Below are 19,959 nucleotides of genomic sequence, written 5' to 3'. Positions count from 1 at the left end.
TGGGTAAACATCTCTCTACGCACGCATCAGAACTACGAGTTGAGTGTTATTTTTAGCACATCGGATGACTAAGAGATGTCTTAAATACCTCAAACTTCATTACATTTCAGCAGGTCAAACCTGCTGAAAGTTAACAGAGAAAAACCCTATGGTAAATACGGTATCATGCAGATTTTGGTGCGTTAAACATCACAATATGCATGTTATTACCAAGGTGCTATAGCACCTAATACAAACCAAATGGTGCAGTACTGTTATTTACCAGGTGTGATGAATAGTTCCTAAACTGGTAATCAGGCCCTTAAACATGTTGTGCCTTGGAATCTGAGGCATAAAATCAGCAAAAATGCTTGTTCAGCCAATAATCCTAATAATCCTGTTACTTTGGAAGGCCATCTACTAATTCTCATGAGCTCAGCTAGGCACTTGTATGTACATTAAGAGGGAATTTGTTCAAGTGATCGATACTAGAAACCATGTACGTAGAACACTGAAGATTATGTGCTGACTTCTCTTGGGGAGCTTGACTCTATTACCAGACAATAGGGTGGCCCTTGCCAATTTCTGTGATTCACAGCCTATTTTTTTTTTTAATTAATGACTGACTGTGTATACAACAGAATTAGTAAATAAATATGGCCATGGAGCAAAGTACTTATTGATAATGAAATCACAGTAAGCAAAAAGTAAAAAGCCAAATTGATTGAATGCCTTCACTTCTGACCACCTAATTACAATGTAGGCATTCGGAAATTACACCGGCTGGATTCCAGCAGGCTCATATGGATGGCGTTTTACGTCATCCGGATTACGATGCTCGGTTTCCGTCAGGATTTCCATGCTGGGTTTTCTGACATGGAAAGCCTGTCAGAAAGAGAGTTTGAGGGCCCCCTTCTATTTGCGCCATTCGGTTGGGGGCCGAGGGTGGGTTGATCCCTGCAACATGTGGCAAGCATCATGAGGTGCTTGCCATGCCATGCAGGGATGAACACAACCTGATATTTCCCTATGGGAGCTTGTGCTATGGCCAATTTACAGCTGTATAAACATAACAAGAGGGGGGAGGGAGAGATAGTGGATTCAGTCTCCCCTGGTAATTCGTATAAACAGATTGGAATCCACCTAGAGAGTGGTAGTGATCCCTAAAGTGATGGGGAGCACACAGTGTTGTTTAAATGCCCCTCACACACCAACAGACCCCTTGGTGTCATGCTTCATCATCGGGGCCTTCGCACCCCTCTACGGGATGCGGCGTGCTACGACTCACGGATACGCAGGAGCACTTAGTAGTGAACTATGTGTATGTGTGTGAAGGAATGTGAGTGATAAGGTGAGGTGAAAAGGTGAAAGATAAAAAATACCTGGCTCGTAGGAAAAAAACTATTTATTGTATCCTCGGCTGGTATTGTTAAAAAGGTGCAAGGTGAGGTTGACAAATATACATATTAGGGTATGTCAACCTATGAAAAGCGTCGACATGTTTCGGAGTACTGGGACTCCTTCTTCAGGACGGGGATCTGCACGTTAATCCCCACCTTACTCACATGGATATGAAAATGTAAATGTAAAAGGGTAATTTACAAAAAAACTAGGTGAAATGTACCTATCAGTGTTTCTTTGTAAGCTCTTGTTGCGCCCAATTGGCGTGAGTAGAACCTGTGGAATACAAAACACACAGTAAACATCACAGTCGGACGTCCAGGAACAAGGAAAAATATAAAGTCCCTGTTATTTTAGGGTATAAATGAACCAGAGTTGTGGCCCAAGGACCCTGTGAAAAAATGCTTAAAAAAGACACACACTTGACAAAGACATACACGTAGTGGAAATACGCCAAGATATCGGTCCCAAAGGACTAGCTGAAAAGGAAGGAAAAGTCTATATAGGAGGCTTACTTATAGTTCAAGATTCTCTGACCTCATGAGCCCAGGCGTGGTATTGGGGGAATCCTTCCTTACTGCTTAATACAGCAACCTAAAGAATGTTAAGGGTAGGTTTTAGGTTCAAATAGTAGTACGAGGAGAAAAAATGGATGACCCTTGGTTCTACAAACAAACTCACGGTCACTGCACGGTCTAGTAGGCTGCCTTCCCCTCAACGTGGCTCCGACGAAGTGGAGAGTCAGGTTGAGATGGGGCTTCTTATATACTGCCGAACGCATCAATTAGTGATTTAAATTGGAAGCGGAAGCCTGCCCTTACATGGGTTTAGTGCGAAAGGGAGGTCCGGTGATGCGCTCTGGACAAGGGCGTGAATCGTGGTTAGACTGCGCATGTGTAAGGGATCAGCGTGCCTATACTCGCGCATTCGTGTTCTCTCCCCACGCATGCGTTAGAAACAGACGCTTAGGTCTGCGCATGCTCACAGAGTGTGGGGTGGAACTTGGGCGATTGGTTTCGAGTCTTAATACCCAGGATAACATTACTTGTACCCATTCTAAACATTACGGGGGTATTTTGAAAAAACACTATGGGGGTATTTTTAAAAGACAACACAGTAAATTGAAATTACCTAATAGCAGCCTTTTATGCAGACAGGTTGTGAACTCGTTGCGCTGCCAGCAAGACGTAACTTTGGCAAATTGGTTTAGAGTCTTAATACCCAGGGCAGCGCTACTTGTGCCCATTCTAAACACTATGGGGGTATTTAAATTTTGAAAAACACATCAGTTGCAAATATCTCGTAACAGCCTTCATGCAGACACGTTATGAACTAGTTACGTTGCCATCCAGGAGGATGCAAAACTGTGATCACAACCAATCAACGTAACTGGCTCCATGGAATGGAGTCATTTAACCCAGTGGTGTCCGTCCCAAGGCGGAACACCCACCTCTGCTCCTTTACAAATAATCCTGTCTCTGTAGGGAGCTGGTTAATGACTGTCCAGTGTATTTCATTCACACAGTGTTGGAATTCTAAAAAATGGGCTGCCATTTTTGTGGTTGACTTTTTGCATCTTATGTTGCTTTTGTGCTCATTGATCCGTATTTTCCCTTGCCTTGTCGTCATCCCCACGTATTCTTTTTTGCAGGGGCATGTGATCAGGTACACAACGTTCTTACTGTTACAGTTGGTGAAACTGCGTTGTTCCCAACTGGTACCATTCGTGAAGGTGAGAGTATGGCTCTTCTTGGTTAGATGACAGCTGTTGCAGTTGCCACAGGGATGGTGGCCATGTACTCCTTGTAACCTTGTTTGTTCTAATCTGTTGGTGGGAGGTCTTGTGTGGACAAGCATGTCCTTTAAATTCCTACCACGTCTATGGGCAAAAAGTGTTTTTTCTAGGTTCAGTGAGCCACTTGTCAGAGTGCGCCAATGTTTATTGACCAGTTTGGAAACTTGGTTCGAGACTGGGCTGTAAGTGGTGACACAGACTGTTCTGCTCGGTTGGTTGTCTCGCGCAGGTTTGTCTTCCAAAAGGGCCTCACGGTTGTTATTTCTGGCTCTTTTCATTGCCTTTTGGATAACCTGGTTCGGGTATTTTCTCTGTTTTAGTTTAGTACCTAGGTCTTTGGCCTGAGCTTTGTACTTGGTTATGTCGCTACAATTGCGACGTAGGCGTAGGAACTGCCCGTATGGTAAATTCTCCCTCAGGTGACGTGGATGGAAACTGTCAAACCTGAGGAGGCAGTTCCGCGCCGTCGGTTTGAAATGGGTCTCTGTTTTTAACAAACCTGTCTCGTGGAAGATGTTAAGATCTAAGAAGACCATCGAACCGTTAGACATTTGGTGGGTGAACTTAAGGAAAGAGTTCTGGTTGTTGAGCCACTGCATGAAATCACTAATTGATTGGCCATCCCCTTCCCAGATCACCAGAATGTCATCGATGTAGCGACGACACGTGTGGATTCTCTCCCTGAAGGGATTGTCTGGGTGGAGAATTTTTGAAGACTCAAGATGGTGAACGTATAGTCCCGCCAGACTCGGGGCAAATGTGCTCCCCATGCTGGTTCCATGGCTTTGCTAATAGAGAGTTCCCTCATATTCGAAAAAGTTTTTTGTAAGAGCTAGTGAGATACACTCCATGACCACTCCCCGAGGGGTTTGGTATTTCCATCGATCAGAGTAGAGTACTTCCTCGATAATAAGTAGTGTCTCATCATGTGGGAGGCTGGTGTAGAGACTCTCCACATCAAGGCTCAACAGCATTTGTGATTCAGGGTCAAAGGGGTGGTCCTTTAACAATTGTAGAACCGCTTTGGTGTCTCTAAGGTACGTGTTGGTTGCTTGCACCAGAGGTCGTAAGAAGGCATCCGCGAACTTCGACAATGGCTCAAGGATGGATGAAATGCCTGACACAATGGGCCGGCCTGGTGGATTTTGAAGGTTCTTGTGGACCTTTGGTGTGGTGTAGAAGTAAGGAGTGCGAGGGTTTTTTTGGACAAGAAATTCTGATTCTCTTTTAGTGAGAAATTGTGCGCCAAGGCTTCCTCAATCATAACCTCAATCTTTACTCGTAGGGACTCCGTTGGGTCTTCTGCCAGCATTTGATAGTTCCTTTTTTTTTTTTTTTATATTTTTATTATGATTTTTTTCGCAACAATTTTACCCCTCCCATTATTACAGTTAACAACTTTACAACACTGAGCATATATTTATTGTATTTCCCAAAATAACTAAATAGTAAATAAATATAATACATATCTTGCAACATCAGTCCTCTGCATCAATTTATACAAAAAGGTGAAAAGGAAATTTCAGAACTAATACAGAAATAAATACAAGTGTGAGCCTATTACCCGACTCCCACCCTGTTTTGTCTAGTCTTCCACTTCGTAATAGGTTGCCATATCTCCTCACCCAGTTCCTTTGTCCTCCTCCCCTTCCTCTCATAAATAGCTTTCTCCAGATTGTATGAAGCAAGCAAACCTGCTAACCAAGTTTGAAATGTTGGTGGTGTCTTATCTAGCCATGCCCTTGCTATATTAATTCGATAGACAGCCATCGCCATAAACAAAAACCCTGTGTAGTCGTTTTCATGCTCCCTCTTCACCCCCAGTAATAATAATTCATTGTTTAATATAATCTTGATATTTAGTGATTTCTCCATAAAATCTTCTATGGCTCTTTTCAGGGTGTACAGTTGGGGGCATTGTGCAAACATGTGTACTATATCGGCTTCTACTGCATTGCATCTAGGGCAGGTTATACCTTCCGTCCCACCCCACTGTGCAATTTTTTCTGGCGTGTGATAAAGACTATATAATGTTTTATAGTGCTGTGACTGCAATGTTGCCGAATATAGAACTGATCTACCTAAATCTAAAGACTTCTGAAACCCTTCCGGAGAGGTCTCCACCTTTTCTATCCATTTTTTTGAGAATTTCTCTCTATCATCTATTTTATATGCACGCAGTTCTGCATGTAACTGTCGTATCCTACATTGTCTACTCTGTTCTATATAGTCCAGTATCCTGCAATGTTTAAATCCAAGCCGTCCACCCCTTTTGTCCCTCAGATAACTCCTAACCTGTAGATATTTAAAAAAAGTGTTAGTTTGAGTTTGAGTTTGAGTTTAAAATTACTTGTAGAGCGCACGTCTACCAGCGGTTTCTTAGCGCTACAACTAACAGGATCCGGGACTAAAAGCATGGGAGAACTGAAGGGGTGTTATTCAAAGGACTTCGTAAACAGAAAAGTCTTGAGGTGTTTACGGAATTGTGGGTACAAGGTGATGGTGCGAAGTTCAAGGGGAAGGGAGTTCCAGAGGGTCGGGGCAAGGGTGGCAAATTTAGAGCCTCCCCACTTCTTTCTCCGGTAGCGTGGGATGGTGAGGAGGGACTGGGAGGATGAGCGTAGTTCCCTGGTGGGAACGTATGGAACAATCTCAGAAGAGATGAACGCTGGTGCCAGGCCAAGTCGGGCCAGAAAGGTGATGGAGGCGAGCTTGAATTGGACCCTGGCTCGCACGGGGAGCCAGTGTAAGGATTTCAGAAGAGGGGTGGAGTGGTGGAATTTTGGGAGTTTGAAGGCCAGGCGGGCCGCCTGGTTTTGTATCTGCTGTAGGCGTCGCAAGCTGTATGCAGGGATACCGGCATATAGAGCGTTGCCGTAATCCAGGCGGGACACCACCATGGCCAGAATGATGAGTTTGAGAGCAGAAAAAGTGAAGAAGCGAGACACCCTGCGTATAGTGCGCAGTGAAAGGAAAGAAGAAGATACCACAGAGCTAACCTGGGAGTGAAGGGTGAGTTGAGAGTTGAGTTTTATGCCTAAAGTTTTGACAGAGGAAGAGGGTACGGGAGAGGGGCCAAGAGAAGGGGGCCAGAAGAGAGAGGACCAGGGGCTGGATGAACCACCCGTCAACACCAGCTCGGTCTTGTCGGGGTTAAGTTTGAGGTGATTGTGGCTCATCCAGTCCCTGATATGGAGCATGACAGATTGAAAGTTTAGAACAGAAGAGGGGGAAGAGGATAGATTGAAAACAAGCTGGAGGTCATCCGCATAATTAAATACGGCGACCTCCATCTGTTGGAGAGAAAAAATAAGAGGGGCGACATACAGATTAAACAAGAGGGGGGAGAGGGAAGAGCCTTGGGGAACCCCGCACTGAACTTTCCGGACGTCCGCTGTAAAATCACCCAGGCGGACGGCCTGGGTGCGGTCGCTCAGGAAGGAGGATAGCCAGACCTGGGCGGTCCCCCCGATCCCAGCCGCCTTGACACGGGATAACAAGATGGTGTGATCCACCGTGTCAAAGGCTGCCGAAAGATCGAGGAGCACAAGGGCCTGGTGCTGATTGGTATCCATACCCTCCCTGAGGTTGTCCAGGACCGAGATGACAACGGACTCCGTGGAGTGTGCGGGGCGGAAGCCGGCCTGGTGGGGGGCAAGAGCTCCATGCATCTCCACAAAGGAGCTCAGAGGGCAGGTGACATGGCGCTCGAGCACCTTAGCCAAAAATGGCAAGAGGGAGATGGGGCGGAAATTGGCAGGGACAGAAGGGTCTGCCCCGGGTTTTTTCAGAATGGGCACAATAACCGAGGACTTCAAGGGGTTGGGAACTACGCCTTGAGTGAGAGAGTTATTGAGGAGGTGAAGGGGGGGGTCTGGGCAGGTAACAAAGATATGGCGGAGGATATGGGCCGGACAGGGGTCAAGCGGAGAACCAGACTTGACCAAAGGCACTAAGGAGGTCAGACGTTCCCTAGTGATGAGGGGGAGGGCGATAAGTTCACCCTTGGGAGGGGGGCATTGGGGGTCAACAAAGGAGGGGGAAGGGGGAGGGATATTGGCCTTGATGGTAGCAATTTTATGAATAAAGTAATTATTGAGGGAGAGGCAGAGTTCTTCGGATGGGGCAGGCTTGAGGGTGGTTCTATCCGAGAACGCCAGGTTGTGGACTATCGTGAATATCTCCTTAGACTGGGTTTCCGCGGCTAATATTTTGGAGGAGAAATATGATGTTTTAGCCTCCAAGATGTCTTTTTTATACTGGGTAAGGATGTTGGTATACTCCAGTTTTAAGGTGGGGCAGTAGTTCCTCCTCCATGCCCGCTCCGCGCGGCGTACTTTTAGTTTGGTGGCCTTAAGCTCTTCATTGAACCACCGGTTGGCGTCCTTCTCACGTTTGGAGGTGATGCGCTTGAGCGGGGCCACGGAATCGCGGCCAGAGGAAAGCCACTGGTCTATGGCGTCAACCTGGGAAAGAGTAGAGAGGCCCTGCAGAGAGGGAGGAGAGGAAGTAAGAAGGGAAGAGAGAGTTTCTAGATTAACTCGGCCCCATGATCGAACCCAGGTGTTTTTGGGACGGGGGGATTTAGCTGGGGGGTGAATGGGAAGGGAGAATGAAATCAGGTGGTGGTCGGACCATGAGCAAGGTGAAATAGAGAGAGATTCCACAGGGCAGTTCAGGGACCAGATCTGGTCAAGCGTATGACCTTTCATGTGGGTGGGAGAGTGAACATAGGATGTGAAGTTGAGGGATTGGAGGGTTTCAGAGAATTCCTTAGAGGACGAACATTCAGCAGGGTCGGAGGGCCAGAAATTGAAGTCGCCAAGAAGCAGGATGGAGGAGTTATTGACTGTAATAGTGGCCAGGACTTCCAAGAAGTCAGGGAGAAACTGTAGGGGGGTTTGAGGGGGACGGTAGGTGAGAAAACAGGTCAGGGGGGGAGAGGTGGAGGTGGTGCGAATCACCAAAAATTCGGTGGTCGCGATGTCAGTCAAGGATAGAATTTGAAAGGGAAGATCGGTACGTGCGATGATCGCCACGCCACCCCCGACTCTGCCCGAAGGGCGGTCCGCCCTGAGGGCATAGTAAGCGGCCGGTAAGGTGGATAGTAGGGCGGGGAGGGAGTCATCGCAGAACCAGGTCTCCGTTAGGAAAAGAAGATCCGGGGCATGGAGGTCCAGCAGGACCGAGAGTTCATGCGCATGGGCGACAGCGGATCGGGTGTTAAGGTAAACAGCCGTAAGGGCTTTAGGGGTTGATGGAGAAGCGATGTTACAAGGCGAGAGAGAGGGGCCAACTGTAGGAAAGGGAATGTGAGGGGGGGCGGTGGGGGGAAGACCAAGGAAGGAAATGCGGGAGCAAATAGAGGCTGTAATGGGCCAGGGTCCTTGGAGGCTGCGTAGTTGGTCCGGGGTATAGGTGATGAGCAGGGCAGAGTGACATGCCCCTAGTCCCGGACGGGCGCAGACGGGCTTGCCTTAGGCGCGCCTTCGGCGCGCAGTCGTCGCGCCCGCTGCGCTCGTCCGCTGCGCTTCCTACCAAGACACATGATTTATGTTGAGTGGTCGAGGCGTTGGAGGGGGCGTGGCCAACAGAGGGGGCGTGGCCAACAGAGGGGGCGTGTCTCGTGGCGCGCCTCGCCCTCGGGAATGGCGACCAGGATGAAGAAAGTCGTTGCAGCGTGAGCCCGCTGTTTAAGGAGATGCCAGAGAATGCCAGAAAATCAGGTGAATTTAAAAAGCACAATATCACAACAAATTTTAAAATAGCAAGATTTTCGCGCTCCCGGCTTTTCGCCTCAGGAGTCCTTCGTTAGTGTCGCGCCATAGGATCTGCGCGCACTATTTATACAGTGAGGGTGCGTGGCCAACAGAGGGGGCGTGTCTCGTGGCGCGCCTCACCCTCGGGAATGGCGACCAGGATGAAAAAAGTCGTTGCAGCGTGAGCCCGCTGTTTAAGGAGATGCCAGAGAATGCAAATAAATCAGGTGAATTTAAAAAGCACAATATCACAACAAATTTTAAAATAGCAAGATTTTCGCGCTCCCGGCTTTTCGCCTCAGGAGTCCTTCGTTAGTGTCGCGCCATAGGATCTGCGCGCACTATTTATACAGTGAGGGGGCGTGGCCAACAGAGGGGGCGTGTCTCGTGGCGCGCCTCGCCCTCGGGAATGGCGACCAGGATGAAGAAAGTCGTTGCAGCGTGAGCCCGCTGTTTAAGGAGATGCCAGAGAATGCAAGTAAATCAGGTGAATTTAAAAAGCACAATATCACAACAAATTTTAAAATAGCAAGATTTTCGCGCTCCCGGCTTTTCGCCTCAGGAGTCCTTCGTTAGTGTCGCGCCATAGGATCTGCGTGCACTATTTATACAGTGAGGGGGCGTGGCCAACAGAGGGGGCGTGTCTCGTGGTGCGCCTCGCCCTCGGGAATGGCGACCAGGATGAAGAAAGTCGTTGCAGCGTGAGCCCGCTGTTTAAGGAGATGCCAGAGAATGCAAGTAAATCAAGTGAATTTAAAAAGCACAATATAACAACAAATTTTAAAATAGCAAGATTTTCGCGCTCCCGGCTTTTCGCCTCAGGAGTCCTTCGTTAGTGTTAGTGTTAGAGGGTATTTCAAATCTTTTTTGTAGCTCTACAAATTGTATTATCCCGCCATTTGTGTCCATGAGATCTCCTATTTTCCTAATACCCCTATCATTCCATATCCTCATTATTCCATCTCTAAATATCCCCCCCGGAAGGGTTTCATTAGCCGTCAATCTGGTATATCTACTAAATCTACCTATACCTAATTTTTTCCCCACCCCTTTCCAGATTGTGTACACTGCTTTTAAAGTTTTATACCTAGTGTTCTTAAAAATTCCATAATCTATTGTATTCAGAAGCCCATCCACCGCTCCTGCCCCCAATACAGTTCTATACACATTTTTATATTCATATCCTCCCCCTAATAATCCTTGAGAGTACTGCAGAGCTGCGGCCCAGTAGTATAATTTAAAATCCGGCGCGCCCCAACCCCCTTTTTCACGTGTGAGTGTCATATACCTATAGGCCCTTCTGGTTTTCCCCTGTGCCCACACTAACCTGTTCAGAATTGTTTCTAGCTTAGCAAACCAAAATTGTTCAAAAAGAAGAGGTATGGCCCTAAACAAATAAAGCAGTTTCGACAATGTAACCATTTTAATTACATTTATACGTTCCATTAACGTCAGGTGTAGATTGTGAATTCGTTCCGTGTTGCTTTTAACCTGGGCTAATAGTGGTTCCATGTTTAACTTCACCAACCCGCTAGGTCTGCTGGCACCCTTACTCCTAAGTACACTGCCTCCTTAACCACTCTGGGGTCTGAATATAGTATAAATTCATTCGTAATGATCTGAGTTTTCCCTTTATTAATTGAGTATCCTGCTAACACTCCAAAAGCTGTCGCCTCTTGCTCACTTTCCCTTATAGCCCTTTCTGGTTCCGTGGTTACAAGCGCCACATCCTCTGCGTATGCAAATACTTTGTGCTCTACCTCCTGTATCACAACTGGCGGGATGTTAATATTGCCTATCAATCTCCTAAGTAGTGGATCCAAATATAAGGCAAAAAGTAAGGGTGATGCCGGGCAGCCCTGTCTGGTGCCGCGTGTGATCTTTACCGTTTTTGTGTAAAACTTGTTTATTTTCACCCTGACCTTTGGTTGCATATACAAGACCTGTATAGCACTGATATACCCTTTACCTATGTCGAACCACTCCATTACCTTCCACAGGAATTGCCAGGAGACCCTGTCAAAGGCTTTTTCAGCATCCAGGAATATAGCTGCGACAGGGTCTCCTGCTACCTCAGCCGCATCTAATATTGTGATTAGCTGTCTAGTATGCTGAGTAGTCCCCTTCCCAGGGATAAAGCCATGTTGTGTCTTGCTTACCAATTTCTCTATTACTCTGCTCAGCCTTTGCGCAAGTGCTTTGGCGTACATTTTGGCATCCGCATTTAGGAGGGTGATAGGTCGATATGACCCGGGGTCTAATGGGGGTTTGTCTTTTTTAAGTATCACAATTATATTTGCATCATCCCAGGACTGTGGCGCAGATTTTTGCATCAATGCCTGTCGAAAAGTCTCCAGCATATCCACCCCAAGCCTATCCCAGAATGTTTTATAAAATTCAGCGGGTATTTGATCTGGCCCCGTGGCCTTGCCCCCTGGTAGGTTATACACTGCCATTTTCAGCTCCTGCAGTGTTAGCGGTAAATCTAATTTCTTTCTTTCTTCGCTATCCAGTCTCTCATGTGGTATCCCTGCCAAGAAGTCCCTGCACCCTTTTCCTATATCCTCTGCCTTCTGATCATACAATTTCTCATAGAAATCCCTAAATACCTCCTGGATATCTTCCATTTTATTTACGACTACCCCAGCGGTATTTCTGATTTCTTTGATCTCCCCCGCAGCTAAATTTTGCCTGATTTTGATAGCCAGTAACTGTCCTACCTTCTCGCTATACTCGTAACACTTTTCTTTTTTGGCAAGGTAGTTCCCAGCCGTCTTTTCCATTAGGGCTTCTCCCGTCTCTGCTTTCCTAACTTCCATTTCTAGTAAAGTATCCTCTATATCTGTTGTATTTTGTCTAGAGACTGCTCTATTTAGTCGCTCTTCTAACCTACTCATTTCTTTTACCCAGCTGTCCATCCTTAATCTCTCCATCTTACCCCTCTTGAACGTGTAACTCAGGGTTTCTCCCCTTATCCCAGCCTTAAATGTATCCCAGACTATTTTTGGTGAGGCCGTTCCCCTGTTAATTTCCCAGAACTGTTTTATCCACTCATTCATCCTATTAATATAACTTCCATCTTTTAACAGTCTTCTTTCAAAAGTCCATATGTACGGTTTGTTACTCCCTCTATCTGCCCTTGGCATGGTTATTACCAATATATTATGGTCCGAAATCATTCTAGGCATCCGTTCTATCTGAGCCTCGCTTATTTTGTCGTTAGACAACAAAATATAATCCAGCCTTGCAATTGTTTTATGAGGAGCCGAGTAAAAGGTGCCCCCTGAGCCAAATGGGTTATAATAGGACCACAGATCAGATAGAGCGTTATTCTGCATTAAATTGTTTAAGGCATGACAAGTTTTCTTTTTCCGGCCTCCATACCTCCCTCCGCTTGGTCCCCCCAACCCAAATAAACCATTAATATTGAAATCGCCGCAAAAAATGACAGACTCTGACCATAGTACAAGCTCCTGATCTAACCATTCAAATATCTCGGAATTGTCGTCATTAGGGCCATATACAGCTACAATTGTTAGATTCCCAGCTGTAGTTTCTACTTCGATTATAACCCATCTCCCCTCAGAGTCTTCTTTCTTCCTTCTAAGTTTTGTAACTCCTTTCCTTGCCAGTACAGCTACCCCCTTTGTTCTTGTGTCTTGGTTTGTGTTAGCCAGTACCTCATAGCCCATCTGTTCCAATCTGTATTTTTCTCTTCCCATTATGTGTGTCTCCTGTAAGCAAACCACATCTAGTTTTAATAATCTAAACATCGATGCCGCCTTTTGCCTTTTCCCTCCGTCATTTAAGCCACATATATTCACTGTCGCAACCCTTAATGCCATGTTTTATTAGATATAGTCCCTTCTGTTGCAAGTTTTATCTCATTAAAGTTTGCTCTTTTGTGTTGTTTTTCCATCTTTGTCAGATCTTTTCCCACCCCCCTCTCTCCCCCCTTTCCCTCCCCAAACTGCCCCTCCCCTCCCTTATACAGGCGGCAAATAGGTCAATCCTGACCTATGTGCTGACTGCTAGCATTGTAGCGTCGCTCTCCCTCTCCCTTCCAGCTACTCCAAAAAGCTTAATCCATTGACCAAGATACATATTTAGACAGTATCCATATTATTGTTCCTCATTTCTCCTTGCGTTGCTCTGTTAACTCTGCGAGGTACTCCCCTGCTTTGATCTCTAAAAAAAAACTTCCAAGTACGACCGCCCATGATGACCTTAAGCTTAGCCGGATACATCAGATAAACTTCAGCCCCTTGTTGCTGTAGTGGGGTATCAGCTGTCTTAATCGCCATCGCCTCTCAACCGTGACATGGCAAAAGGCTGGTCTTGCAAAGAAGGTGGCCCCCTCTGCTTTTCTTTTGGAGTCTGGTCTTGCCTTTTCTATCACCTCCTGCCTTGCCAGAAAATTGCCAAAAAATACTAGCATTGCCCTAGGCATGTTGTCCTGAGCCCCTCCTTGCCTTTTCTTAATTGTCAGTGGGAATCTATGGGCTCTTTGAACCTCATCCTCCCAGCGCCACATAGCCTCTGGGAAGGCACCTTGTAGCAGCCTGATCACGTAGCCCCTGGCATCTTGTCCTTCCACTCCTTCCTCCAGTCCCAAAAGTCTTACGTTATTCCGTCTCTGACGGTTTTCGAAATCCTCGACCTTCCATTGCAAGTCTTCCACTATCTTAGTCTGTTCCTTTTTAAATGTATGCCAATCAGTAACTTCATCCTCCAGGTTTCCCGTTCTTTCCTCTACCAGCACCACTCTCCCCTCCACCTCCTCGTACTTTTTATTCATCTTCCTAATGGAGGCTTGTATTTTTTTTGTGTCGTGCCTGGCTCTGCAGCTCTCTACCCTCGCCTCTCCCTGGATTTGCTTCAGCATATCAACTAGTAAATTCAGGGTGGCGTGATCTCTCGGGTCAGCTTCTCCCCTTACACCGTCCTTTTCTTGTGCCCCTTGTGTCTCCTGCAATCCTTCTTGGAAAAGACCCGTGGTGGCAGAATAATCCCACATAAGTTTTTTATTTATTTTTGCATTCAGGCTGCGTTTTATGGCTGACTTTTTCTTCTTCTTTTTTTTGCGCCTGATATATCTGATTCTGAGCTTCCTTCTTCCTCAGATGATAAGCCAGTGGACACTATCTCTTCTCCCTCACTTGTTGAGGTAGAGCCTTCATCTACAGTGTAAAATGTATCTCCTTCGCGCTCTTTCTGTGAGTCTAAGCTCACCATGCTCCCCCAGTTTACTTCTGCTCTTACATTATTACCGAGCTCAGCCTCTACTTGCAACAATGCATCCAACATTGAGGCGTTATTTAGACCTTCAGTCTCCTTTAATGTAGGCCTGCCATTACCTTTTCCTCCACGGAGTTTACTCTCCCCCAAGCAGAGAGCTGTGCTCTGGGGTGTTGCAGCTGCTGCCTCCGGTGCCTCTACTGCTAGGTCTGACTCCCCCGGCGTTCCATCCACCTCTGCACTGGGCGTGCGCACCTCTGCGTGCTCCTCTGGTTGCTCGGCAACCCTGATGCTTCCTTCCGTGAGGTGAGTTTGCTTCGCACTGCAGCCGGCTGGGAGGACGCCATTGCTCGCTGGTTGTCCCTCAGTCAGCGCTTCCTTCTGCTCGCCGATCTTCGCCGGCCGCACCTCACTGCCTCTGCCACCAACTCCGTCGCTGCCATCGGCGCCCAGCGCCTCCGCCTTCTGTATCTGCATGTTGGGTGCGAACACGGGTCCCGTTTCTGCATCAACTCCCGAACCGCCAGATAGAGCCGCCATAGGACAGGGCTTCCTGACAAATGACTCAGATAAGGTAGATTGCCTCAGCGCCGATTCTTTCTCCTTATCTTTGGTTATAGCGCAACTAATTTTACTGCTCTGTTTATTATTTTCTATGCGCTCTCCACCGGCCTGTGCTTTTGCCTCCGCTTTTCTTTCCCTCTCTATTTTTCGCTGTTGTGCTTTCTGTGTAGCACTTATTGCGGGAGTTATCTTCTTGTTCGATATCAGAGTTTTTGGGATGGCCCCCGGTCCGGTGCCTTCCTTGGACCGTGCCGCCATTCTGGCTTTCTCCCAGTTAAGGACTCCTGTCCAGCGCTTCTTCTGTGCCTCGCTCCAGAGCCTTATTACTGTCCAGTATATCAGCCACATAATCGCCTTGGTTTCACCGCATAATCCCAGTCATTGAGTCAGCTCATCATCCTGGTCAGGAGAAGGAGTGTAGCGCGACTGCTCTCTACAATGGACTAGCGGCCATCTTGCCCCGAGTAACCCTGAGTCATGGAATTTCTGTTATGTTTATGTTCTAGACAGCGCGCAGCTGTGGGAGCCCCTTCCCCTTTTTTAGACCACACTACGACACTCGACATACACCACATCCAACGCCTTGTATCTTGCCATTCTCCCTTACCATTATGGAGGACGAACACGGCCTAACCTTCAGTGAGGACGACAACGACAGAATTCTCGCTGATGTCAACCCCTTTGAAGGGCTAAGCAACAGTGACCCAAGCCCAGCAGTAGCAGACTGGGATGAGTTGATGAACTTGAGAAAAGTACAAATAAGGGCGGCCCTACATGACCTGTTAATGAGGGAATACCTAAGGAACAAAATATCCCCACAGGGTTTATTGGTCAAAAACGAACCTTTCATCTTTCAGGACGACCTCATTTTTAAAAAAGCCTGGTCCCTTATCTCCTGGCATTGTACCAGAGACTGGTTGGAATTAATAGTTCAAACAGCTACAAGAAAATCTTTGGAATTAAAAGTAGAAATCCAGAGACTTGAAGTAAATTTGAAAGCCTTCATCTCACCAGCAGACTTAAATAAAGGTTTGGAAGAACTGAATCAGCAAATGAAGGATTTTGTTGCTACTTTAAAACAAAGTAAATTTAACAAAATGAAAAAGGATAAGGACCGGTTTACCCCAGAGGGAGCATATCCATATACAAGAGCTGATTATGTGATGAAAGGGAACGTAAATGACACTGATAGTATAAGTTCGGACGGTAGTTCCACCAGCACAAACTCGGGTGGTTTCCATCAAAAGAAACAACAGAGGGGAGGTTTCCGTCAACAGAGGTCTAAATTCCCCCGCCAAAGAGGCTGGAGAGGGTTCCAGGGACCCCAATTCAATCCGTACCAGAATCAGTTCCAGTTTCCCCAATAACAATTTGGCCCGCCAAAAATGGGACAAATGTATCCCCAATGGGTACCAGACCAAACTAACGCATCCCAGAATGCTCAGCCTTTTTTATCATGGGGCCAGGGAACCCGCAAAGGGAGGAACAGGAAGGGCAACAATGTCAACTGGCAACCCGTAATGGAAGCAGACCCCAGGGTGAGCACGAGGAGCATGACTGCGAACCAAGCATCAACGAGCAACAGGGGGACTTAGTTATCAACATAACCCCATGGCCCCTAACCCATTTACAACTTGAAGTACTCAATAAAGGCTTAGGGTACGTCCGGACTAATAAACCTGACATTTTCCTTCTACACAAAGAAATCCAGGATTTCATCATAACAATCAAACTGAGAGCTTTCTTTAAAGACAAAGAACCATCTCAAGAAACTTCTGATACCGGATTAAGACCAAAGTCAAATTTTACACCTCTAGACAACCAGCTCCCTGTAGAAGTTTTGGCTTTTGAGAATGCCATCATGCTTGAACTAAGCAAAATAGATACCAAGCAAAGGGTGTTCCAAAACTTGAGCAAATTGGAAAATGAGGCGATCAAAGAATTAAAACAAAACAAAAATCTGGTTATAAAACCAGCAGACAAAGGTGGGGCAGTAGTAATACAGACTACCACTGCATATGACAAAGAATGCAGGAGACTCCTTTCTGACAGAAGGAACTATCAAATGCTGGCAGAAGACCCAACGGATTCCCTACAAGTAAAGATTGAGGTTATGATTGAGGAAGCCTTGGCGCACAATTGGCTCACTTCAAACCGACGGCGCGGAACTGCCTCCTCAGGTTTGACGGTTTCCATCCACGTCACCTGAGGGAGAATTTACCATTCGGGCAGTTCCTACGCCTACGTCGCAATTGTAGCGACATAACCAAGTACAAAGCTCAGGCCAAAGACCTAGGTACTAAACTAAAACAGAGAAAATACCCGAACCAGGTTATCCAAAAGGCAATGAAAAGAGCCAGAAATAACAACCGTGAGGCCCTTTTGGAAGGCAAACCTGCGAGAGACATCCAACCGAGCAGAACAGTCTGTGTCACCACTTACAGCCCAGTCTCAAACCAAGTTTCCAAACTGGTCAATAAACATTGGCGCACTCTGACAAGTGGCTCACTGAACCTAGAAAAACCAGTTTTAGCCCATAGACGTGGTAGGAATTTAAAGGACATGCTTGTCCACACAAGACCTCCCACCAACAGATTAGAACAAACAAGGTTACAAGGAGTACATGGCCACCATCCCTGTGGCAAGTGCAACAGCTGTCATCTAACCAAGAAGAGCCATACTCTCACCTTCACGAATGGTACCAGTTGGGAACAACGCAGTTTCACCAACTGTAACAGTAAGAACGTCGTGTACCTGATCACATGCCCCTGCAAAAAAGAATACGTGGGGATGACGACAAGGCAAGTGAAAATACGGATCAATGAGCACAAAAGCAACATAAGATGCAAAAAGTCAACCACAAAAATGGCAGCCCATTTTTTAGAATTCCAACACTGTGTGAATGAAATACACTGGACAGTCATTGAACAGCTCCCTACAGGGACAGGATTATTTGAAAAGGAGCAGAGGTGGGTGTTCCGCCTTGGGACGGACACCACTGGGTTAAATGACTCCATTCCATGGAGCCAGTTACGTTGATCGGTTATGATCACAGTTTTGCATCCTCCTGGATGGCAACGTAACTAGTTCATAACGTGCCTGCATGAAGGCTGTTACGAGATATTTGCAACTGATGTGTTTTTCAAAATTTAAATACCCCCATAGTGTTTAGAATGGGCACAAGTAGCGCTGCCCCTGGGTATTAAGACTCTAAACCAATTTGCCAAAGTTACGTCTTGCTGGCAGCGCAACGAGTTCACAACCTGTCTGCATAAAAGGCTGCTATTAGGTAATTGCAATTTACTGTGTTGTCTTTTAAAAATCCCCCCATAGTGTTTTTTCAAAATACCCCCGTAATGTTTAGAATGGGTACAAGTAACGTTATCCTGGGTATTAAGACTTGAAACCAATCGCCCAAGTTCCACCCCACACTCTGTGAGCATGCGCAGACCTAAGCGTCTGTTTCTAACGCATGCGCCTTGGAACGGCGTGGGGAGAGAACACGAATGCGCGAGTATAGGCACGCTGATCCCTTACACATGCGCAGTCGAACCACGATTCACGCCCTTGTCCAGAGCGCATCACCGGACCTCCCTTTCGCACTAAACCCATGTAAGGGCAGGCTTCCGCTTCCAATTTAAATCACTAATTGATGCGTTCGGCAGTATATAAGAAGCCCCATCTCAACCTGACTCTCCACTTCGTCGGAGCCGCGTTGAGGGGAAGGCAGTCGACTAGACCGTGCAGTAACCGTGAGTTTGTTTGTAGAACCAAGGGTCATCCATTTTTTCTCCTCGTACTACTATTTGAACCTAAAACCTACCCTTAACATTCTTTAGCTTGCTATATTAAGCAGTAAGGAAGGATTCCCCCAATACCACGCCTGGGCTCATGAGGTCAGAGAATCTTGAACTATAAGTAAGCCTCCTATATAGACTTTTCCTTCCTTTTCAGCTAGTCCTTTGGGACCGATATCTTGGCGTATTTCCACTACGTGTATGTCTTTGTCAAGTATGTGTCTTTTTTAAGCATTTTTTCACAGAGTCCTTGGGCCACAACTCTGGTTCATTTATACCCTAAAATAACAGGGACTTTATATTTTTCCTTGTTCCTGGACGTCCGACTGTGATGTTTACTGTGTGTTTTGTATTCCACAGGTTCTACTCACGCCAATTGGGCGCAACAAGAGCTTACAAAGAAACACTGATAGGTATATTTCACCTAGTTTTTTTGTAAATTACCCTTTTACATTTACATTTTCATATCCATGTGAGTAAGGTGGGGATTAACGTGCAGATCCCCGTCCTGAAGAAGGAGTCCCAGTACTCCGAAACATGTCGACGCTTTTCATAGGTTGACATACCCTAATACGTATGTTTGTCAACCTCACCTTGCACCTTTTTAACAATACCAGCCGAGGATACAATAAATAGTTTTTTTCCTACGAACCAGGTATTTTTTATCTTTCACCTTTTCACCTCACCTTATCACTCACATTCCTTCACACACATACACATAGTTCACTACTAAGTGCTCCTGCGTATCCGTGAGTCGTAGCACGCCGCATCCCGTAGAGGGGTGCGAAGGCCCCGATGATGAAGCATGACACCAAGGGGCCTGTTGGTGTGTGAGGGGCATTTAAACAACACTGTGTGCTCCCCATCACTTTAGGGATCACTACCACTCTCTAGGTGGATTCCAATCTGTTTATACAGTTTACAGCTGTAGCACATGCTCCCATAGGGAAATGTGAGTATGCAGGCGCACTATGTGCGGTTGCATCGTAATTAGGAGGTCAGGACTGCCGACCGGAAGTCGGTCAGACCCGTATCCACGACGGTGCCGGATGGATGCAAGTCCGCCTGACATCATAAAAAGCCCCAAGGTCTGTAAGTGGACCAATAAAAAAGTAGAATGTAGATAGATGGATTACTTATTGGCTATTGCATTCAGAAAAGCCAGTGGCTGTTTGCCAGACAAATGCATTGGTTATGACACAAGACAATGCCAGTTGAATGACCGCCCAAATGCTCAGCAGTATGTATGTAATGGGTAATATGAGCAAGCAGTTATTGACACATGATCAGAACAGTCCTTCCCCCATCTGTGTCCATGCAAACAGTTAGCAACATAAGAGCAGAACAATGCATTTGCTGCCTCTAAGAAGTGACATGAAATAAGATCAATGTTCTGTTTGCAGACAATGCCAATAGATAAAACCTT

The 19,959-nt window shown here is 46.5% G+C and overlaps 1 protein-coding gene across 1 annotated transcript in view; it reads right to left on the bottom strand.

Annotated features, from left to right (window-relative positions):
• The window catches only part of LOC144781527 (solute carrier family 22 member 20-like), a 336,644-nt gene that overhangs the window by 181,979 nt on the left and 134,706 nt on the right, over positions 1-19,959 (bottom strand). The window lies entirely within an intron of this gene.

The sequence above is a fragment of the Lissotriton helveticus genome, chromosome 9, assembly GCF_964261635.1.
Source record: "Lissotriton helveticus chromosome 9, aLisHel1.1, whole genome shotgun sequence".
NCBI classification, from domain to species: Eukaryota; Metazoa; Chordata; class Amphibia; order Caudata; family Salamandridae; genus Lissotriton; species Lissotriton helveticus.
This window is presented reverse-complemented; position numbering and strand designations above follow the sequence as displayed.